The 8492-nt window shown below is 30.4% G+C and overlaps 1 pseudogene; it reads left to right on the top strand.

Annotated features, from left to right (window-relative positions):
* Window positions 1-1958: 1958 nt before the first annotated feature.
* LOC110709229 lies at window positions 1959-4718 on the top strand (annotated as a pseudogene).
* The last annotated feature ends 3774 nt before the right edge of the window (window positions 4719-8492 follow it).

Below are 8492 nucleotides of genomic sequence, written 5' to 3' on the forward strand. Positions count from 1 at the left end.
CGACCGGTAAACAAAATACATTCGCATCATACAAAGATTAAATTATTAGATTCGGTATTAGTTATAGTAGTAGTAATTAGATATAATGGAATCTTATTAAGACCTATTAAGATATAAAAATAGGTCAAAGATATGGTTTTCGATCATATAACGTACATATATGTTGTTCAATGCGCGTGTAACCTAATATAAAATTACATATATCAGCTTAACACGTAAAAGTTTATTAAATTAATGTTATGATCTTAGCAAATATACTTGATGGCAACATAGGATATAATTAGCCAGTGAGGTAGTTGCTGTCAATTAATTAATTAAAATTTGTGTTCATAATTTGCTAAAGGAGGCTGACATTACGTATGCACTCAAGGTGTTAATATCAAACAAAAAAAAAACAGGAGATTAATTAATTAATCTTATATCAGTCCAAATTGTAAATAATAAGATTAAGTTAGATTGAATTGGATTCTTATTTGTCCAAATCCAATTATTATTATAGTTTAATAAGTGTAATAAAGTTTATGTTGGACATTATTTGAGGCTGATTCAATTTTGTCTCATTATGTTTATGCAAATAGAGGGTGGTTTATATTAACATATCCAATAAGATTGTGATGGTTCAAATAGAGAGTGGACGTCTTTACTTCTTGATTTCTCTCTATTTTATGCTATATAAAAGAATAAAAAATCGAATTCTAAACTCCATAAGGATTGAAATTTGGATTATTAGGTGTTAGGACTTAGGAGCTTAGATATGAATGTAATATCCAAAAACTCGAAACTCAATAACACCTAAAGTTAAGTATATACTTCGTATATAAAACGACATCAACATTTATTCCGACACTATGAGTTGGAATGTTGAACACCTTAATAATGTAAACAAAACATCATATATCAAGATTTTTTTTGAAAAGAAACTTTGCCACATGGAAGTTTGATAAAAACTCTTCTAATAAATAAGGACGACATATTATCTAAATTTGAGATTACGAAATGAAAAATGGAGAGTTTTAATCATATCTTTAATTGATTAATTAATTAACTAGATACCACTTAGCTAGTTAATTAGATTGAAGAATAATAAATTTCAAAATATACTATGAAGTATATATCCCAAGTTCCTTGAAAATTGACCCAAAATTATTTCTTTTAGTTTGGCTTTTAATTTACATAATCTATACAAATTCTCATTTATTTTCTACCTACATGCATGTTAAAGGGAAATATTACATAACAAACTTGTAAACACAATAAAATAAAAATGTGAGACAAAACATTAGAATTAGAAATGAGAAAAGTAAATGATATTACTAATGATGTTTTCAGGATAATTTATGCTTTTTAACCTTATCAAATCAACATTTTTCACAAGTCAGTTCAATCATCAAGGTAACGTTGAGAAAATTAACACGAGCATAAGTATAAGGAGATATTTTCTAAATACTTGGAAAAAAATTCCAAAAAAATGCAAAATGGGGACACGTGGAGGGACCGGGTGGCAAGAGAAGCAAAGAAGAAGCCAATCTTTCCTTTTTGTCCTCCTCAACCTCATTTCAATATTTCATACTCTTGACTTGATACACTATTCCTCCAAAAGAAATGGGGGCTCCACTTTTTTTGCCTTGGTCCCCAAACCTCAAAACTACACATATTTTTTCCTTTTTATTACAAGTAATTTTCATAAAATAATTCAATTCATTTCATTTTATTTCAATTTCAATTTCAATTTCAAAAAAAAAAAAAAAGAAAAAGGAAAAAAAAGACAAAGTACACTTAAAAAATATGAAAACTCTATAAATACTTTATATAGTCATTATGATCCCTTCTCATTTTCCCATCTCTCTATTTCTCTATATATAGTGGACCGACCTCCCCTTGACCAATCACCATTTGTCCCCTTTTTATTAAATTATAAATTACCAAAAAAATAAAATGTGTTTTGAGAAAACAAACAGTAGTAGTAGAGCAAAAAATGGAGCCAACAACAACTATAGAAAAAGAAGCTTCTTCATCTTCTCAAGATTCAAAAGTGTTTGTGTTTTCTGTGGTAGTAGCACTGGTAAGCGAGATTCTTACCGCGAAGCTGCCATTGAACTTGGCCAACAACTGGTACTTTCTTTTCATTTGATAATAATGACTGTTTAAAATTGTTAATTAGGGTGTAAATTTTATTTTATTTCCTGGGTTTTTTGAGCTGATTTTGTGTTTTGTTGTTCAAGGTTGAAAAAAGATTGAATCTTGTTTATGGTGGTGGAGTATTGGGTTGATGGGTTTGGTTTCTCAAACTGTTCATCAAGGTGGTGGTCATGTTATTGGGTATGATTTTAACCTAGATTAAACCAAAAAAAAAAAAAAAATCATTTCTATAAAAAAAAAAAAAAAAAATTGAATTTTTGTGTAATAATTTTGTTTATTATTTGATTTTTGATGAACAGAATTATACCCAAGACTTTGATGGGGAAAGAGGTAAACTTTTTTTTGTCATTTTTCTGTTAAAATTATGTTACATGGAATTTATTTTACAAAAAATAACTTAATAATGAGGGAATGTTTGTGTATTTTTGGATAAATTCAAACTATAGCTTACTGGAGAAACAGTTGGAGAATTGAGACCAGTTGCAAATATGCACCAAAGAAAAAGCTGAAATGGCCCGCCACTCTGATTGTTTTATTGCTCTTCCAGGTCCCATTACTTCTCCACTCGCTAAATTTTACCAATCGAGTTAATTAATTGTCACGTTGATAGTGTAATTTGAACTCGTAATGTGTTGTCTATAATTTGAACAGGTGGTATGGAACATTGGAAGAATTGCTTGAAGTTATAACATGGGCACAGCTTGAATTCATGACAAACCTGTATGTAATTTCATATACACCTTACCATATAATATAAATAATAATGCATGCAATATAAGTATAGATTAATTACATTTTATACTATATGAAATTGATGATTGAAATATGATTAAAAAAAATATGTAGGTGGGATTGCTGAATGTTGATGGTATTACAATTCATTGCTCACTTTCATTGACAAAGCAGTTGATGATGGTTTCATTCATCCTTCACAACGCCACATATTTGTTTCTGCCCCTACTGCTAAAGAACTTGTTCAGAAACTTGAGGTGGGTCCTACCCTTTTTTTTTCATCTCTTAAATCTCTGTAAAAATCTTATCTTTTTTTTTTTTTTTTTTTTTTTTTTTTTTTTTTTTTTTTTGTGTGGCCTTACCTTACTAATTTTCACCATTTCAATTACACTGTTTGTTACCATGTTGCACGGCTTAAATTGATTGTGACGTTGATACTGTAATATGAAATACAGAATGAAATACAGAGTATAATGTTGAAATAAGACAACTTTACTTGGATGAAGGTACGGTAGTACGAGTAGTTTTTAGGATAAGTTGGTATATATGAACAAGTTTATGCCTTGTAAGTTATGTAGCTTGTTATTTTGAGATGAATCTTGACCCATAATATTTTTGGTTATAGCTATCAAATGTTCAAATTTTTTTGTGTATGTATAATATTTTACTTTTTGAGTGACTATTAACTTAGATCACCCTTTAATTAACTATGCTTGACTTTGAAAAAAGAGTTATTAAAGCTTAATAACATAATAATGAAAGAATAGTAAAATATTGTCATATCAAATACTTTTTGGTTATAGCTATCAAATGTTCAAATTTTTTTGTGTATGTATAATATTTTACTTTTTGAGTGACTATTAACTTAGATCACCCTTTATTAATATGCTTGACTTTGAAAAAAGAGTTATTAAAGCTTAATAACATAATAATGAAAGAATAGTAAAATATTGTCATATCAAATACTTAAATTATAAATGGTTTTATTAAAGGGGTCATATGCCAATTAAAAGGATAAAGATATTGGGATTTCCACTATATATATATATGTACCTTGATGTGTAATATCTCCATCACCATATTTTAGTGGAAATCTTATCAGAGGCAATGAAAATACAGTAAAATGACATGATTTATTATTAATGATATTCATTAAAAAGTCATAGATAATAATGATTACACAATTAGTTGGCATTATTTCACTTTATTTATTCATTTTTTTAAAATTTTATTTAATTTTTATAAATTTAGGAATATGAGCCAGTGAATGGAGTTATAGCAAAGGCAATGTGGGAGGTAGAGCAACAACAACAACCTCAAGTGGGATTCAACACCACTCCTTTGCAAACTGAAGTGGCTATGTAAAGATCATGCATCAACAAACAATGAAAGTCCATCTTTTTTTATTTAAAAAAAAGAAAAAAGAAAATGTATTAAATTTTTTGCTGCTGATTTGGAGGGAAGAAAAATAGCTAAATGGTGGAAAGATGAAGAATCTTCCTTTTGGGGCCCTCTAACTAAAACTATATAATAGTATAAGGAAGGAAAAAAAAAAAAAAAAAAAACTCAAAATCATATTAATAGTAACTGACCATATGAAAAGTTGCATCAAGTGTAAAAGGTCATGGAATGTTGCAAGTGTTTTTTTGCAAGAACTTTTGAATCTTCTTTTTGAACCCACCCCTATCTAACGTTGCTAGCTACCTCCAAAGGAAAAAAAAAAAAATACTACTAATGTCATTATATATTATTGTAGGTGGTCTTGGTTGTATGTAATCATCTAACTTTTTATTATCCATGAATTGTATGTATGAAATGAATATAATGAAAGTACTATTATATTACTATCTCTGTTCTTTGAATATTTCATTTGTTGTTATTGGTTAAATGCCTTTTGCTTGAATTTTAAGTGCGTTTTTAGCCCAATAGACGTGGTATTCAACCAGTCAAATTTCACCCAATCTCCTTATTCTTATTGGAAATCGTCACAATAATCAATATATTTCGAATGATATACGTAGTAGATAAATTCGTAGTTGTGAATTGTGCATCTCCGTGTCTATACATTACAACAAATCTCGAAATTCCATTTGTAGTTGTGTATGGAGCTTCTCCATGTCTATACATTACAACCATTCTCGAAACACCAATTATGGAGGCATGTTATCACCCTACGACCCTGCCTCGTTACCATTATGCATTTTACGGTAGTATGACATAGTACCACTGAGATGATATGCATAAGCATAGCAGTGCAAAATGATTAGTAACAGCATGGGATTTGCATGCATCACTGAAGATGTAAAAAGAATAAAGCTAGGATGCATGTTATTAAAAAAGGGTAGGAGGCTTGGCTTCCTTTGCGATTATGGCAGGTATTCTTTTAGAGTTTTAGGCTACTTTTGTGTATACTTGAGTAAGAGGGTGAGATGCAATTGTACGTAGTGTTATGCTGCTTCTATTGATCAGTGAAGCGCGCTGTACACGAATTCAGGGGAGTACAATGCGCGTAGATGCTGCACAAGTATTTTTGTTTCATCTGATGTAGCTTTGAGGGCGTTTGTTGCCTGTCAATGGTCCTCCACCAATCGAACACCTGATTTTTTCTTCTTTTTTTTTGTGTGGAAGTGAGGCAGATGATGCAAGATAATCTTCTTATCATAAACCTGACAAATCATGGCTCTGCTAGTCAAGAAACAAATGTGTACTGTACTGGTTTTCTGTCTTTCGTTACAAGTCCATATTATCATGTTGAATGTCTTGATTAATTTGAATGTTTCGACATGTCTTCACTATTAGTAAAACAAGTACACGTCCTGACTCGAATTGATCGTTTCATGTGCAACATCCATCAAGCCATTCTCGAGGGTTAGCTTAGTGAGAAGAATTTATTTTACAAACATGCATGAAACCCTCTAGTGAATGTATTAGTTCATTTGTGGGGTGAGGAAAGAGTCTCAATATCGTCCAAGCAACTTCTACCCCTAGAATTTTGATTTCTTTTTAGATGTTGATTATTCTTGATCGATTATTGATACATTGTAACATTGTTATCAGGATTATTGTAGTGTAGTGTCTAATTACAAGTATACATACAATATTTGTATATTCCATTTATTAGCTATAAATGTTTATTTGCATGGACGGTATGGTGTAGACCAAAAGAGCTATTTTACTACCTCTTAGAACTTTCAGAATAATGGACCATTAACTATCATTATCCTAGGAAGAATGGACCATGAACTATGGAATTATTTCTCTTCTTTTGACGCACATGTATAACGATTATTTTGGGTCGCCGGTGCTGAGAATGTTCGATCACAAATAGAGGTAATGATAATAAGTTTATGCATACGTTTAGTAGGAAGTCCAATTCCATGCCGACTATCTTCATGATGATACTTAATTTTCGATGCATGCAATAATAAAAGTTCAATTTATGTACCAATCGCCTATCACCAAATCTACCAAAAAGTGAGTGATATTAATAACTCATGAGTCATATTTATACAAACACAAACATTTTCGTCACTTTGCAACCTAGTAAATGTAGCCAATATAATGTTCAAATTTCTTTCTAATAGCTAGATTGAGTTCTCATAACAATAATTAAATTATCATAAAATAAAACCTAAACTTATGACAAGAATTAAGAAATTCGCTATTATATGAGCTAGTTTTGCCAAGATCAAGCTCGGTACATTAGATATTGTTATATATAATCTTAAACCTTTATCCTATATATTACGAGGATAAATTTCAAGTACTACACACTCAATCGTACATAAAATCTAATCCTAATCAATAGTACCATCTCAAAGAAAGGACATCTTAGTCCACTTGTCTAAACACACCAAAAAAAATCAGGAAAAAACCCAGGCCAATTGATAAGAAGTAGTCCCCCCCAATATTATTCTCATTACATACACTTAAAACTGGTCACAACCCTCATTCACAAAGAACACATGAAGGACACAAGCCTAGGAGTCCCCCACCAATCAAACAAAGGCCACACCAACACCCACACCCACGCACACCCGCATTCGCACCGGGCGACACTCACCATAGTTTGGTCTATTCTCATGGGCATGTCTTCTATTTTTGGAGCTCCGGGACATGTGAAAAGATGTGGACTACTCTTTGCTGTTTTTCCAAGTACATTTCTCACTTTTCTTCACTATAACCTCTACTTTTATTTTTCATGTAATATAATTTTTTTTTTATAATAATGTTTAATTATTTCTGTCCTTGGTCTGGACCATATAATGTAAGAACCTGGACCATATATTATACATACAATCTGTTCTTTTTACCATTCTTAGCTTCTTTCTATGACTGTATGAAACTAACATTTGTAGAACATTTTTATTGTTTTTTGCTATTTGGTTATATTTTGCATGTTTATTATCATGAAACTGAAACTTTAGATACTGTAAAATGATCATATATTATATCAACTTTTGTCAAGAGTAAAGAGATTTATTTGTGAGTGTCTCGTTTACCAATGTTTCAGCAAGCTTCATATAAATCTCTGAACTCTGAAATAAGTAAGTAAAATCATAAACTTTCATATATTCAGAATGTACTTGAACCTTGTTTTATGTAGTGTTACATTTAAACCATAAAACTCACTGTAGACTGTAGTGAATCATGACTTCTGCTAATAATTTTTTTAGGTTGCTAATTAATAAAATTGGTAATAATATGTAGTACAATATATACTCCCTCCGTTTTTAAATACTTGCTCCATTTCTATTTTTTGCACTATTCATTTGTCTTACTTTGACTAATGTTTGCAATTTATACATAAGAAAAATATAGTATTGTGGGTACTTGTTGGAATCATCTCAATAAATAGATTATTAATTTTCTATTGTTAGAATTAATTATTGATAATTAAAAATATTATTGATCAAAGATTAACATTGACATATGTGTCCAAGAGAAATGGAGCAAGAATTTAAAAACGGAGAGAGTATGCACTAAATAGCTCTAGTACTTGTCCACTTGTGCTTTTTTTAATTGTTTGCTGAAATCATTTTGTGTATGTCTCTTATTCTTTTCAACTTATATGGGGTATCATTCTTTTTGTATCCCAATTATCTACTACCTCCGTTTTATATTCTTTTGTAACTTTAGAATATTTTATATTTCACAAATAATACCCTAAAATTGCAAAAATATAAAACGTAGGTAGTAGTTTAAAAGTTTCTTTATGGGCTTTTTTTCAAGGAGAGGGAGGGATGAAAATGTGAAAATTCGCGCATGTACACGAGTTTACCTTGTGGGTTAGAGGTAAGTGCGCCTAACAGTATTATTTGCGCATTTGATACTTTTTTTTATTATAATGAGCAAAAAATTACTCTTGGATATACCTCCCCCTGCATGCATCCTGTTACATATAAAAATTTCTCGCAAATTTTTAATACTTGGAGAGAGTAAGAACCTATTTATGGGCGTGTTCAGCAATAGCTTTTGAAGTTGTTGTTAGTGACCAATAATAGCAGCTTTTGTCCCAAAAATGTTCCAAAATTAAAGATTATAATCCAACTTGCTGTAATAAATTAGAAAGCTCAAGGCCCCATTATTATGGTCACTAGTTGTACCCAACAAGCCTAGTA

Source organism: Chenopodium quinoa, unplaced genomic scaffold (genome assembly GCF_001683475.1).
Source record: "Chenopodium quinoa cultivar QQ74 unplaced genomic scaffold, ASM168347v1, whole genome shotgun sequence".
Lineage (NCBI taxonomy): Eukaryota > Viridiplantae > Streptophyta > Magnoliopsida > Caryophyllales > Amaranthaceae > Chenopodium > Chenopodium quinoa.